Consider the following 16559-nt stretch of genomic DNA (forward strand, 5'->3'; position numbering starts at 1 on the left):
AGGAAGGATGATTCAGTGACACTAATGTATTAATAGCTCTTAGCTTCCAATGGCCATGAACTTTGCTTCCGAGAACACATTACTTGCACACCAAGCGCTTGCCCTAGCTAAAATGCTGGTTTTGACAAGCGGGGCTGCTGACAAAATGTTATTTTTGGCAAGCCCAACTCCTAAAGAGATGTTTTTAGAAAACTTCCTTCAGAGGGAAGATGTATAAATTGACTATAATACCTGCAGCAGAGCCAGGTATCTCTTTGAGCCAGGTTTCTAGTAGCTCCCCATGCAGTATTACTTGTGAATGTCTAGAGTGGCCAGTAGGTGGGTTTAGAGCAGGGAGGTATGAGTGCGTGTAAATAGGAAACAAAGTCATTCACCCAAACCATAGTGTGTTGGGTCTCTAATCACCCTGCCTTCCCTTGTATCTTTTGCTTTGTAATGAGGTTGCATGATGCTTTCAGTTCTGAAATGCAATTCTGGGGCTGGAGACAGTGCCTCTATCATTTTATTCCCCAAGTCTGATGCTGACTGACTTACAATGGTAGAGATTTTAAAATTTGTACTTTGCACACTTTCCCATCTTTGGAAGTTTGTTTACAGTTATAATTCTGCCTCATCTAGTCAGAAGTCAACAATGGAGCTCTTCCATCTCTTCCTTTTCCTTCAGCTGCAGGGGAGTGAATCTCATTTAAAGTAGACTCCTAAAAAATTATATAAGAACTTTAATAGTGGAAGGAAAAAGAAGGCTGAGAAACTCAACACATCTCCTTATCTCATCATATCTTCATATCTTGCCATCCCTGCATGCTGGAATGTTATGTAAATAGCTAGGGCAAGAATGTCACATATTATTTTGTAAGTGCAATCTCTAGGGAGGGACCAATACTGGGTATGAATATAGGACAGGTGCTGATAACCAGTGATTCACTGTTTCAATATGAGGGCTAAGTTGGCATGAAGTAAAGTGCACCAGAAGAATATAAATTACTGAGACCGGATGGATGAGATTCTCCATGAATATTGCAGGAATTAAGTACGGAGTCATTGGCATCACTCACTGTTTATTTACAATGTCACCGAGCAGAGGCAGGATATCATGGAACTGGAGAAAGGCTGATGTAGTCCCTATTTTTAAGAAAGGTAACAGGTGTGAAGTTGGTTACTGCAGTACAGCTTGTTGTCTTCTATTCCAGGTACTGTAAGATACTTGCATCTATCATTAGGGATGAAATAGTTGGCTATTTTGAGAAGAATGGGCTGTTAAGCAGCAGCGGTTACGAAGAATAAATATTTTTAGACCAATCTGGTGCAGTTCTTTGAAAGGATGATTGGGAAGGGGGGTGAACAATTCCCACAGTGGCTGTGGACAGGAAGGGGTTAGTGGTCTGTCCTAGAGATAGTGTCCACAACACCTGCCAGCTGTATGAACCTGACATCGAGGCCCTCCAGAAAAAGGTAGGAAGCAGGCTACTGAGAGCTGCTGCCTTTACAGAGGGGTTATGGGCCTCAGGGAGAGAAAGGAAGAAAAGTGTGTGTGCAGTGGAAGGATCTAGGGTGAGGGCAGAGCTGTCATGAGAGAGGAACCCTGGAAGCAACCAAGCTTAGGGAGAAAGCCCAAGTTGAAGTATTTTATGTTACTGTTAATTAAGCAAAACATCGGGAAAAGGGTGAGTTTTGACTCTAAATGCCATGTGGACTTTGTTTCAGAGCAGGTTGTGAAAGACTGTCCCTCTCAGTGACTGAGAAATAGCTGATGAAAGGGTGGTGGACATACTGTTATCCATTTAAATTTGAGGAAAGCCTTTGATAAAGTGCTATATAAGAAACTGGTGAATGAAAGTCAATAGACAGGCATAGGCAGTGCAGTATATTAACCATCTTGGCCGAGAACAGGGTATCATACAAGTGAAGTATATTTAGGATCACATACTGCTGAGTGATGTGACCTATAATAGTCAATGTCATTTGGACGAACGAATATGTGTTTATGTTTTAAAATTTATAGAGAGAACTATGGGGTCTATCCTGCTCCCTTGAAGTCAATGGAAGTGTTGCCACTGACTTCAATAGGATCAAGATTAGGCATTAAAATAAAAGAGTTTGTTAATACTAAAAATATGTAAATGAGCCAAATTAATCTTTGGAGAAACCTAATGCTAGGGTTACACTAGGGATGAATTTGGACTATTAAATCAAGGAGTAACAAACCATCATTTGAAAATTTATGACTGTAAATGTACGTTACTCATATAAGGAGAATTATAAAATTGGCTAATCATAGGTTAAATGATACTTTACTCAAGAAAGTCTAGATGGAAAAAATGTAGAGGTCCAACAGTGGGAGCAAACATGGGCAAACCTAGAGGATTGCCGGGTAGAAAGCTTATATAAATGAGCTCCAGAGGCAGAATTTTTCCCAAGAGGCCCATCTACAGAAAAGAACTGGACTGATCTTACACTTTTTCTAGTATAATTTGTTCTTGCAATAATCCACTATGTCCACTCTACAACCAGGTTAGTGTAAACTGGTGTAGTGAATTTGTACACACAGCACTGACTTCTCAGATTGCTATACTTGTCCACAGAAGCACTTATCCAGACTTTCTTGCACTGCACCCCAACAGCACAGGTGCATACTTGGCAGCAGTATCATTGCATATATCTTGGTTTTTACTTTGAGTTTTATGGTATCATAAATTACATGTTAATATCATAGCATTATTGTTGGTTTTATACTTGAGTTCCAAATATTTGGTTTGTAATCTCCCAACAGTTTATTTCAATGATTGTTTACAGTTGTTCTGTCCTGTGTAAGGATCTGCGAATCATTCCTGAGTAACTGTGCCCCCATACTACTGCAGACAGCACAGCTGCAGGGGTGGGCAAGGAGTCCTTTACATCTCCACTCCAGACCTGACTCTGAGCCTGGTGCTTGGGTATCTGTGATGCCAAGTAATGTTACTAATGTCAGTGGGACCAGGATTTAGCTTCTAGCAATTTAAATTATCACTGATCTCTCTAAGTAGCTGCTGTCTTTGCTATTATTATACAACAGCTTTTCATAGCCACTGAGCAATGGATGAGTGAATTCTCAGATCTCCACTTAAACAATAATTCTTTTTATTTTAGTTCCTTCTACTATTAAAATTCAGCATTTGCTAAGTTTTACTGTAGTGGTACCTGATGCCATCAGATTTCCCTATACTTAAAATAGGTAAAAACTCCTCTCATTTTAGATACCGCTGCATAGTAATGACTGGTAAACATTAACTTTTAATGGTGACTGTTATACATGAATTAGTTGTGCTGTTCTTAGCTGTTCTCCACCAAACAGGCCTCTCTCTCTGTGCTTTGCAGGACTCAACATTGAAAATGAGATAACTTTAATAGTTCCTCTTCCATACCTGCAGTTTCATCCCAAAAGGAAATTAGAACAATATGTGATAGATTGTAATGGCTGCTTGAGATGGTATAGTTGAGCATGTAGATTCATACTTCCTTTGAATGAGTAATTTTCTATTGTTTTTGGTAAATGCCACTTTTTTTAGAAAGGGAAGTTAAGTTATTAGAAACTACTGTTAAATAGTTCTAAAGGGTATTTTTTAGGCTCTGAGTAATTTGTGTGCCTATGGATTACTTACACATTATGTTGTTTTAATTATTTCTGTAATTGTACAGTATGAACATATTGTTTGGCAGAAAATAAAATAATAAAGAGAAACATCTAAAAAGCCCAGCAGTATGGACTGAAGTCCATCTTCATGTCAATCCACTGTGTGTAAGTACTGTAGGAGCCTCCAAACAGCAGGCTGTATCATCTTCAATATATTCTGCAACACCTAAGCACAATGGGGTGATTAAAGAAAGGATATATGTCCTCTATCTTTAAATTTGCCGGGCTTTAGTGGTTTCAATGAGACCCTTCATGTTATTTGAACTTAGTTTTGGGTGGTTTATATATGATAAAGGGGTTATTACACAGTGATCCTTGTATGTTTAGGTCAGCTGCGACAATCAATCAATGGACACTTTGCCTTTGGCAGCACATGCTTCCATAAAAAAAATTCCTTGGCAGACCCCCTTTAGTTAGTAATGACAGAGTAACCTCTGTCAAGTAATGTACTTGATAAATTTTGCATGTGCTGTTGACTGACAGAAGCTCTGGCTTCCTGTCTAAGCAGCAAACACAAGCTTCAAAGAACACAGAAACTTCTTTCTTCTCCCCAAATGAAATGTCTGAAAACAAGACTGGGAGAGAATCAAATCTATCTCTGAGGGAAGCAGTAAAACAAAGTTTCCAGAAGGGAGGGGATTTTTACACATCCATAGAACCAAACATTCTCTTTCCCTTCTTTTTCCTTTTCTTGCATTTGCCTGTCATTTGCAATCACTCTGGGATTTGCTTGCAGTTGTGGCGTGGCACTTAGCACCAGCAATTATATGAAACAACAGCCTGAGTGAGTGCTTCTGCAGCTGACTTGGTATAAATCTAATTCACACTCCCACTGGCCAGTGATCCCTATCTTTCAGGATCAGCAAGGATGGAGTGGTAGCCTTTTGTTTAGTCTGTGTGGATGTGGTAATTGTCTGCAGCTGGGACTCCTGCTTGTTTGCTTTGGTTAACTTTTAAGGTATTGCCACAGTTCCAGTGACTCTACTGACCCTTCAAGTTCTTTCAACAAAATGATAGCAGAGTATACCACAAAGACTGTCACTCCATTCTTGCTGCTCTGAGCAGGAAACCCTCCCCCACATGAAGATTTAGCTGACTTTTTTAATTCTATAGATAAGAGTGAACTGAAATGCATGACCACCATTGAATCAGCCTTTTGGCAATTATTTCTATATATTTAGGACCATTCTCACTTCACAGACCTCACTGGCGTTAATGGGAGTTCCACACACACAGAAGAGTCCATAAGAGTCAACATGAACTTCACTGTAGGTGTTGATGGCATAGTTTCATATGGTATGAAAATCAACATACCAATGGATGCGGTATTTGGGCAAGTAGAGAGCAACAGAGTGCATTAATGTTATTGCTTTCTTTTAGGGAATATGCTACCAGACAGCAAAGCAGGCTGCAAGTTTACTGCTTATTATCCTTTAATTAAGAGCACAGTTCTGCTTGACTAAAATGAAGGGAGTTTTGCCATTGGCTTCAGCAGGAGCAGGTTTAGACCCTAAAATGAGGTTTAGGATTACTTACATGGGCGGTGGGGGTGAAGCTTTCCATTGGGGAAGCTAGCTCCCCATTCTGCCTCTTATGCCCATGGCCCCACACACATTCCACCCCCTGCTCCACCCCAGGCCTGGCCTCACCGGAGGAGGGACTGGCGAGCAGCAACAAGGGGGCCAAACAGGGAGGAGTGGAGGAACCAACAAGCAGTGGCGGGGACCTCCAGAGAGGGGATGGAGGGTTCTGGGACCTGGGAAGCTGAGTAGCAGATACCACCTCCTTAGCCACCTGGGAACCTGCTTGGCACATAATAAATAAGCAAAATCTTCCTGCAGAAGCCCACTCCCAGCAGAGAGGGGAAGAGGTGGGGCTACCACAGTCCAGGCTTCCAGTGGCAGGGCTGGCAGTGGCTGCGCCAGGGGAGGCTTAGCCTCTCCTGGCCTATTATACCCACTGCCCATGATTACAAACTATCCTAATTCCCACCTATGAATACAAGTCTTCTGTGTTCTGAAACAGAGCAACTGTATGGATCAGGACTGTGATTTTGTAGTATGCAGCAGCACAGCACTGTTGATTAAAAAATGGCCTGAGCTGAAGCCTGGTCTACACCTAAAACTTAGGTCGACCTAGCCGTATCGCTCAGGGCTGTGAAAAATTTCACACCTTCTGAGACGTATTTAGGTCATCCTGAAGATGCAGCTAGGTTGATGGAAGAATTGTTCTGTTGACCTGGCTACCACCCCTTGGAGAGGTGGATTTATCACAGTGATGGAAAAACCCCTTCCATCGCTGCAGTGTCTACGCTGCAGCAGCGTAGGTGCAGCTGTAGCGCTTGTAGTGTAGACATACCCTGAATTTATTTCAAAAGGAAGCTAAGCCACACTTATCAACAGGTGCCATTTACTGTATATCAATCCAAGTGATTGTGTTTATGGAAAAAAGGAATTTAAAACCAGCATGTGCATTACAATGCTAAAGCAAAACAGGAAATTTCCAGCAGTTGAAACAGTTCTTGGTGAAAGCTGAGTAAGATGGGAAAATGCAAACTTCAAATCCAACTACTATATAATCGCATGTTCAAACCATCTCACTGAGAAAAGATAGCAGTAGTTGTTTGAGAAACAACTAATTTTGTATTCATATAAATATGTCCTAACATGAGTATGAATTTCTGAGTGACCTCAGAGCCAGTTTCAGTGGAAAGGCCTGTCAAATGTGTTATTTACCTATTTCTTTATGTTTATTTAAAATCTTTTAGATTTCCAAAACAATGACAAAGGTCGCTCAATAGTAAACATAGTGAATCTGTCAGTCCAATATGTAAATGTTGATAAATAATTTATATGACAAAATAAACCTACAAAAATGTGTTCCTCCTTCTCCCTCCCCGTCACTGTAGTTAAAATTAGAAATAGTGAGTATCAAAGAGGTTGTACAGGGAGATTTTTAAAATTACAAACTGAAAAATATCTCTGCAATGAATAACCATAATGAAAGAGGGAACCTTTGACAATGAAAACAATACAGCAAGTCAAACTAGCTTTAAAACTCCTTAGACTCAGAAGATCTAAATATCAATATTACTTATTGTAGGATCCAGAAATCCTGATGAGATCATTTTGTATGGCAAAGTGTGCAGTTGCATAATAAAACTAATATAACTATCCACATTATTTTGTAATGGGATATTTAGAACTGATCACTGGAAAATATATATTTACTGTCACAATCATTTCAGAGGTAGGTTTCAATACAAACACACTGTGGAGTAGTCCAATTTCATGATATTCATCTCAAGAAGTGCTAGATCGGTGCAAATGAGCCACTGTAGTGCATCTGGTGAAGGTGCTCTATGTCGACGGAAGAGCACTCTCCTATCGGCATAATTACTCCACCTTTGCGAGAGGTGGAAGCTATGTCGACGGGAGGTCGTCTCCCACTAACATAGCACTGGGTGTGAACAACACTTAGGTCACTGTAACTACGTTGTTCAGGGGTGTGAAAAAGCTCCCCCCTTACCCGAGTGACACAAGTTGGATCGACTGAAGTGGTAGTGTAGACCTGCCCATGGAAAATGTTGAGCCTATAGAAAATGTATATAAATTCTACCTTTCTCATGGCTAGTCATTAAGTGAATTCCATTCATCTATACATTTTGTACAGCCCTTGACTCTAAACTGCCCGGTGGGATAATTACTTGTAAGCTAAATCTTTCCTTAAAACAGAGGCTTTAAGGGTGAAATTCCAGCTTCATTTAAATTAATGGCAAAACTCCCACTGATTTCAGTGAGGCCAGGATTTCACTGTATAAAATCTTTGCACAGTTGATTATGTGCTTATTATATCTGTTGCTGGACTTAATTCCTTACTGAAGAAATTCAATTTAGAATTCAGGTACACTCCAGTCTTAAGCAACATTTTTAGAGCATATTATAAACTCTTCTTCCACATTTTTTATACTATAAATGTGGTTGGAATACAGTTTTAAGTAGGATGAAAGATTAAAACAAACAAAAAATAATGAAAAGTCAAAATATGCACACTGTGCAAAAACACGGTCACATACATTTTGCCTTGTATAAACTTCACCCAGTCTATGTGGGTTTTAACATATTTCCATGACTTTAAATAGGAAAACATCTTAAAGCTCAACCCATGGGAAACCCAAGCTTGATTAGTTTTCCCTTTTACTACAGCCTGCAGAGTGTAAAACACAGCACATCAGAATTGAATTTGTCATCTCCAGACCTCACAGGAATTTTAGGAACTAAATAGTTAGGAAGCCATCCTGGTACTTCTCTTTGCTTTAATCATAGTAGAAGTTTCAATTTAAACATTCAGGAAATCTCCCTTATTTAAAGCAATCAACTCATTGCTGACAGAGTCTGGCTGTACTGTGTTTAATTTTTTGGCATCATGCAAAACTTGATTGGTTACAGCCAGTGCATGAAAAGGTCCTCCACCCCCCCCTCCCCCAAAATTCCAGATCTATGCTGTATCATATGCAATCCTGCACATACTTCCTATATTTGCAAATCAGCAAGAGCTTAACACTATACCTCAACTGAAAAATCTACATAGCGTCTAAAAATCTAGGGAAAGCCCTATTGACAAACAACTCTCACTGCTATGTCTTTCAGCTGTGAAAGCTTAGTTAGACTTCGGATTTTTCCACCATCACTTTTCCCCTATTTTCTAGAGTTTCTTTTGTTGTGTGGTTAGTTACAGATCCACGGCACATTTCCAAGATTCCAATGTACTGTAGGCGAAATGAAAAACTTACAACTTTTTTTCATCCCTTTAGGATGCAGCACTGGTATTTAGATAAAATAGGTTGTTCTTTTAGTGAAAGAACCTCTACATAGCACTGGGATTAACTTGCTGAGTATATATTTTAGGATGTTCACAGAATTCTTAATTACAAGGTGAAAAAAAAAAGATAGTTTAGCCTCCGATGAAATATCAATCTGCTATTTTATGCATAGATTCTTGAGTTTCCGATACCCTTTGTCAGGCCTTACATTTTAATTGATGCCAGTTGTGAATCTGGGATATAAGAACATACAATTTGTAAGAAAAAAGTCATATTCCAGCAGGCATGAACTGCCTTGTCATAGGAGGCCATTTGCATTGGTATCTTTAAAACTTATGCTACCTAAGTTTGTGGTTAAAGAGTGCCCTGTTCATCTAGGATCTTCAAACAGATGACCACTAGTCTAATAGCAACACCTCTGGTTGCTGCTGTAAAATACTAGACAACTTGAATCACTTCAACTAAACTATTTCCCCATGCTAATTTTCCCCCTCCTATTACTCACACCTTCTTGTCAACTATTTGAAATGGGCCATACTCATTACAGTTGGTATGGCAACACCCATTTTTTCATGTTCTCTCTCTCTATATATATATATATTTCTTCCTACTGTATTTTCCACTGCATGCATCTGATGAAGTGGGCATTAGCCCACAAAAGCTTATGCTCAAATACATTTGTTAGTCTCTAAGGTGCCACAAGTACTTCTCTTTCTTTTTGCTGATACAGACTAACACAGCTACTACTTTGAATTCAATCTGAGTCATGCTCTGGATTGCACCAGCACAACTCAGGCTGTGGGTCCTCAGAGAATGTAAATTGGCCAGTAGTGGGGTGAGCACAAGTTGTGGGGGGGACTGAAGGTAGTACAAAGAAAGTACAAAGTGGGCAGGGCCAGACAGATATACCCTAACACAGATATACTCTGGGGAGTAACTACCAGTAAATAAGATAGAGGTCTCTGCCTGGTAAATCCCCCCTGGGAAGGGTCAAGCAGCACAGCCACTATGCACACACAGATGCTCCTATCGGTGCAGGATTAGGTGGAATTTGCACATCATCTCTGCTCCCATGGTGAATCTGGCCCATAGACAGCCTCTAATAGACTGTCTATTGTCTCACTGCCCTGCAGCCACTCTTCCCTGTTCAGCTTCTCTGTTCCTCCCCCATCCATCTGCAGTTTGGCAACAGCACCTCACAAATTGCAATCAGAGGGAACTTCTTCTGCTGGCTCCGCTCCACATTTGGCTTGCTACATTCACATGGCAGCATGCTGGCTGGGCTTGATTGTGCCCCATAAGTCTTTGTGCTCATTTGGCAGCTGTGTGGAGGGGAGAAGTTCAAAGGCTGGGGAAGGAAGTGCTGGGCTGTGGTCCACTACCTTGTGGTAACAAATTATACGGGAAAAAAAACATACTTATCTTTACCACATGGCTCTATTTTTAGCAACTGTGGGGATTTTTTCCCCCAGTTTATATCTAACCAACTTTTTAATTTTTAGATTAGTGAGTTGGAAGAGATCTTAATCCCATGGAAATTGAGGAGTAAAAAGCACACGCACACACTTGTATACAAGTTATCTATGTAAAACCTTCCATACCAATTTTGTTTGGTTTTTCTATTTTTTAATTCAGGACCCAGTAGTAAGTCTTTGTTGTTGTTGTAGTATAAATAAAAGATTTTGTTTTGTCAGCTCTGTGGGGGTTTTTTTTTTTCTGTCTATTCATTTTGATCTAAGTGTTTATGGGTGGGTTCCATGAGACTGTCTAGACAGTGGGTAAGATATCCAGGAGGCTGGGGAAATGTTCAGGAGAGTCCAGGGGCTGGAAATAGGTTGGTTATCAGGAGGGAATTAATTCATATTTCAATGGTCACCACTAAGTGGCATTGGCTATTTTAAGTGCGTATTTCTTATACGTACATATCCCATACCTGTGGGTTTTCTGCATCCATGAAAGATATAGATAACATTCTTCATTTTAGGGTTTGTCTACACAGGAATTTACTATGCACTAACTTGAGTTTGTGCTTGATAAATGACCCTTGTACACATCATGCAAAAGCATAATAACTTCACAGTTAGAGCATAGTAGTCTATATTGTGCTTTGAAATAGCAAGTTCGCTGCCTATTGAGTTAGTGCAGACTAATGTTTGGGTGCACACATTACTCGGTCACACTATCTTGGCAAGCCTCAAACTGCTATCCCATACTACGATGTGTGTCGCCATTGCTGACCTATTTATCTGTGTGCCCTCCAGGGTTAAGCTGACCGGATATCACTTTCCCATTTAAATGCTGGTACAACTCCAGGATTGGGCTGTTTGGGCCTGGATTTGAATATCTCTGTATTATTAGAGCAGCATTACACCATGCTTCATGCATCTAATAGGTGATACCTTTTTGGCACACGGATAATATTGGAGTAGATACAATATACCACACATATTGAATAAGTAATTTTAATTCAGCAGTTACCCACATTAGGTTTCTCACAAACTGATTACATTACTAGAGCACAGACTCAGCACTTTTATGGACACATAAGTATTATTAAGCAATGTCAAATTTAAAGTCAAATAAGAAAATCAAAGTCAAATAGACTTACAATAGACTTACAAACCACAATAAATGAATACAATGCTATTGTTTCTCTTCCTTGTGAAATTCCATTTTTCAGAAATACAGTTGTTGGAGTCATCTGCTGTCCAGCAAACTAAGCTTGGCTCAGCACAAACAGGATGAAATAGCTGAATAAATGTTAAGCAGGATCATCTACGCTTTGGTCACTTTGGGCCAGAGTGTGTGAACCATTTACACTGCTGAGCAGTGCCTCAACTGTCTCCATTGACTTCATAGATTCATAGACTTTAGGACTGGAAGGCACCTCGAGAGGTCATCGAGTCCAGTCCCCTGCCCTCATGGCAGGACCAAATACTGTCTAGACCATCCCTGATAGACATTTATCTAACCTACTCTTAAATATCTCCAGAGATGGAGATTCCATTCCACAATTGCTCACCACTAAAGGCAGCTGAAAAATGGTTCATGAAAAATTTGGAAGTTTTCCAATTTTTGGACAAAAGACCCCAACAAACAACAACAGAACACCCTGAAAACTGACCCTCCCCTAAAAGCTTGGTTCTTAAGTTTTGTTTTCCCCTCCCTCTTTCTTCCTCCCATCTCCTTTCTTCTGCATGTTTCCTTCCTTCATTTTGCCTCTGAAAAAGGGCAAAAGAAAGGGAGAAAAAGGGGAGGAACCCCAAAACTGAAATGTGTACAAATTGTGAATGTTGTCAAAAAAGTCAGAAAATTTTGATACATAAAAATTCTTCGCAGGTTTTAATTTTTTGCGGGGGAGGGGGCCATTTTATTAAAGTTTTTAATGAAAATTTTCAACTAGCTCTACTCTTCAGTGTAAGACAGCTCAAACTTTGGCCCTTTATGAGCTGACATTTCACCTGTGTCTTTGTACTCAAGGAGTCTCTGGCCATTCATTTCCTCATTATTAAGCACTTTGCTTAGGTTCCCACCGATGACTTTCATTTCACATTGGCTTTTCAATACACCACCATTACTTATGTAAAATAAAGCACGCTTTGTACCTGACACTTTGAAGTTACTAGAAACTCACCTTTCATTTAAGCTGGCATTTGTCATTTCAAGGTCTCTGTTTAAATGTCACCCTACCCTTCTGTAGAACGATAGTGACAATTTTAAAAAACAGATTGAAAGTATTCGCTTTTTGATTGAAAAGACTAAAGTTGTTTCTTGAAACCTTGCACTGATTAATGTATGTTTGACTGTATTAACATTGCAATTATTTTATACCATATGGCATCATTATAAATTCTTTCACAAATGTATTTCAGTTTGGCAGCTAGGAGACTTTTTGTTTTGTAGTCTAAAAATTCAGACTCTGAAGTATAGAAACCATGTCTGTTTACTGTCTCAGCATTTCATGTTGATATAGACATTAATTCTTATAAAATCCATATTTTATAGGTGTCACTAAAATAGTCCTGAGCAGGAGGTGGTGCAGAGCGTGGGAAGGGATGGCTCCTAAACTGACTAGTTTGCAAAGGGTGCATGCTTGCTGCTACTCCAGTGTGCCCAGTCTCTGGAGTGGGCCATTATGGAATAGGGGTAAGACCATGGACCTGCCTCCTTCACTTCACCCAGAGGGAGGGAGGGAGTGAAGGCAGACCTCTGATGTGCAGACCCCTGCATACTTGCAAGCTCAGGGACTGTGAATGTCCCTGCCTCTTATGCAGGACTTGCAGAACAGAGAGTCTCTGGTTGCATCTTGTCCAACCCTTCCCTCTCATGCACCTTTATGAAGGCCAGGGGAGTCTGGCTCTTAGTAAATAATAATTCAGTACAGGCTATTAATATCAGCTAAACATTGTACTTCACAATAAAACCTGCCTGAAGTGACCAAGTTTGAGAGATGACAACAGAATGGAGTTTGTTCACACAAAATATTAAAGAGGCGTTGTCTGTCTCCTTGAAGCAAAGACATATTTGTCCCTATTGTCAGGTGGTGTGAGTCTGCAAAGCTCCACTGAAGTTAACGATGTGCAACACCACAGCTGAAACAATTCATATACTGAAACATGTCATAGCAACTCATATCCCAATGATGCAGTGTTATTGCATCATTGGGTTATCTGTATTTTTTCTTGTAACAATCATAAACAAGGTATGAGAAATGAGGACAAACATTAGACAAATATATTTTATTTCCTGCTTAGTGTCTGTAGTTCAAACTAAACTGGGGGGAGGGATAGCTCAGTGGTTTGAGCATTGCAAAACCCAGGGCTGTGAGCTCAATCCTTGAGGGGGCCACTCAGGGCTGGTACAATCCATTAGGTGACCTAGGCAGTTGCCTAGGGCACTACAATTTGGGGGGTGGTGACCGCGGTGGTATTTCAGCAGCAGGACCTTCCGCTGCCTAGGGCATCAGAAAAGCTGGCAGCACTCCTGGGGCCACTTAGGGATCTGGAGCAAAATCAGTACTTGGTCCTGCTAGTGAAGGCACGGGCCTGGACTCCAGGACCTTTCAGGGTCCCTTCCAGTTCTATGAGATAGGTATATCTCCAAATATTATTTATATTTACTGATTAGTTATTTCTCATACAGGGCCTAATCCAAAGCGCACTGAAGTCAATGGGAGTCTTTCCCCTGACTTCAGTGAGATGCGATCAGACATGATGATGTTGGAATAATTAGAATTACCATTCTGATGTAAATCCTGTAAAACATAGGTAAGGAGCCCACCCAGATTAGACAGACATGAGGCAGCTAGTAGACAAAAAAGCATAACTACAGACTCACATATGACTGTAGATATAGGTTAGATATTGAATGTTTTTGCCGGAAGGGCACATATGGAAACCCTATTCTACACTTAGATCCACGTCTGTAAAAACAAAATTAGTATTATATGGCAGAAATTCTACTGCCCTTGTGGCATGAAGAGATAAATTTGACAAGTTTCTGCATATGAAGGGTAGAATAAAAACCATGATCAGTTAGGGTTAAACTTTCAAAGGAGCCTCTGTCTAACCTCCATGTGTGCACACACATTTCATAACTTATTTTTTCTCATGCCCCTAATTTTCATTTTGTGTCCTACACCATTTTTCATATATAGGCCTTGTCAGAATGAGATATGTGCATTTTTGGAGATGGTTATAGACAGAATATATACAGTTTAGGAATTAAGCCTCCATGGAATGTAGATTTACGGTATGGTATTTCTACAAGGATATATATCCATGTTAAATGACCTGAGCTTTAGGAAAAGAAAACTGACTACTCTCAGCCTTAGTAATAGCTAAAATAACCTCATACTATATAATCTCTCAACACCTAGCATTATAGGCTCAAATTCCCATGCTTTCAATTATACCAGTATAAATCTGGATTAGCTCCACTGAAATTAATGGAGTTACTCAAGATTTACACTGGTATAAAGGAAAAAAGAATTTGGCCCACAGATTGGATCATGACAATTAGTAACCTATTAAAGCTATCTTTCAAATTGGATGACAATTTTGATATATTTGATGCAGGATTGTGGAATCATTTATATACATAGGGCCAGATTTCAATCTCAAATATGCTGTGTGAAATCTGGAGTAATTTATGGAAATCAGTGCAATAACTCAAGTCTTATGCACATGTAAATGACTAGAGTTTGACTCATAAGATATATAGTGAGAATAGTATATTACAATATTTTTATTATTTGCATTTGTTTGAAATATGAAGAAGGTGCTTTATAGAAGAGGCAGAAAGGGACAGGGAGGTAGGCTAAGGATTAGACTAATAAAATCATGTGGTGAGTCTCAGTTATGGCATATGACTTGATAGTCCATTGTAAATAATTATGTCTGATAGTGAATGTGAATTCATCTGAATTAACTCACTTCCTATAGACAAATATATATTAAACTTTCTGAAAATAATAAACATTCATATAGAGCTGGTAGCTCTCATTTAAGTTTATATTATACTGTAATCATGTCAGTTTTCTATTCTGCCATCTCCTCCCTTCCTCAACTACTGTAAGCACAATATCTGAAGGGTAAAACAAGAAATGTCATGTTAAAAATATATCTAATTATTAACTATTGAAATTCTAAATTAACTATTTTGTGAGAGTTGCTGAACAGACATTAATGGGAATAAAATCGTAAAAATGTTATGATAGATACCCTAAATGTAGCCATCTGTCTGTCTCTCTCTTATACAGTATTTTCAGAAAAGTCATTGAACTGAGTAAAGAGATGAAATATTCTAATGGGATAACCTGTTGCAGAATTATGAGTGATATTTATCTCAGAAAGTCAATAATTCATGTTAGGAATGTAAATCAGTTCAGGCGCAAAAGAGGATGAGCACAGTTTCCAAATGTGGCCTCTATATTTTGAGAGCCCAGTGCTGGACATTTAAGATCCAGTTTTCAGATATGTTGAGCACTGCAGCTCCTATTAATTTCAATTTGAGGTGCTGAGCACCTCTGAAAGACAAACTCTAAGAATGAGATCCTCAATCCCACTGCAGTGTAACGCCCGGGGTCAGGCAGGTTGAAGGGCAGTCCAGATCTGTGGTCACCAACCACTCACAGTCAATTAGCCAACCAGAAAGCAGGTCTCAGAACCCTGGAAGCTGGGCCACCCAAGTCTGTGGATTCCCTGGTAATTGGATGAATCAGCATTGTACAATAGCCAAAGCTGCTTCCCAATGGACCTGGGCTTGAGCCAAGGTCCTGACATCACCTTCCCCTTGTGGGGTGACCTCAGGATGCAGGAGGTCTAGGTTTATCTGGGTGTGCTCTGTGGAAGCCATTGACTTTTTTCAGGAGTGTGTTCATGGTGAACTGGTTTCCAGGTTCACTCCTCAGACCCATATCCTTTCCTATTGATGAGGTACCACAACTTATCACATCATATCTGGGAATCTAGGATCTAATGGACAATATACTCTTCTTGTCCCTGAATCTGAATCAGTGGCTGGGGGGATTGTTTTCAGTTATGGAAAGGATTGTTTGAGAAGGATTTCAGGAGGAAAACCTGAAATACAGGCTGCACCTTGAGGGATCAGGGAAGCTGTAGCTTGAAGGTCAGCAGGTTGATTGGTCTGCAGATCTGGTAAGAGCCCATGTATGGATGGTCTAGTTTACAGATAGCCAAATGCCTCAAAACAGGCTGGCTTAACAGCCAAACTTTATGCCCCATTGCAAAAGTGGCACCTTTCTGTCAATGGCAGTCAGCATAATGCTTGTACACTGCCTTGGCCACATTAAGATGTCTCTTTAGCTTCTCTCGGGTTTGTTGGTTGGGGTGCATCAGGTCGGATGCTGCAGGAACAGCAGGTGCTGTGGGCAGTACAGAATGAAAATGGGGCTGAAAACCAGTTAGTGAAAAATGGGCTCATCTGGATTGAAGTGTGGTCCATGTTATTATACGCGAATTTCACATACGGAATCAGTGAGGCCCAGTCATATTGGTGGAAATCGGTGAAGCAGTGTAGGTACTGTTCCAGTACCTGGTTCACCCT

At 40.0% G+C, this 16559-nt stretch overlaps 1 long non-coding RNA gene across 2 annotated transcripts in view; it reads left to right on the plus strand.

Annotated features, from left to right (window-relative positions):
* Window positions 1-1391: 1391 nt before the first annotated feature.
* The window catches only part of LOC128834583 (uncharacterized), a 75763-nt gene continuing 60595 nt past the window's right edge, over window positions 1392-16559 (plus strand). For both annotated transcript variants that reach the window (XR_008444455.1, XR_008444454.1), the window contains exon 1: window positions 1392-1452. This is a non-coding gene — a long non-coding RNA (uncharacterized LOC128834583). The remainder of the gene's footprint in view (window positions 1453-16559) is intronic.

This window comes from Malaclemys terrapin, chromosome 3 (assembly GCF_027887155.1).
Source record: "Malaclemys terrapin pileata isolate rMalTer1 chromosome 3, rMalTer1.hap1, whole genome shotgun sequence".
Taxonomy (NCBI): domain Eukaryota; kingdom Metazoa; phylum Chordata; order Testudines; family Emydidae; genus Malaclemys; species Malaclemys terrapin.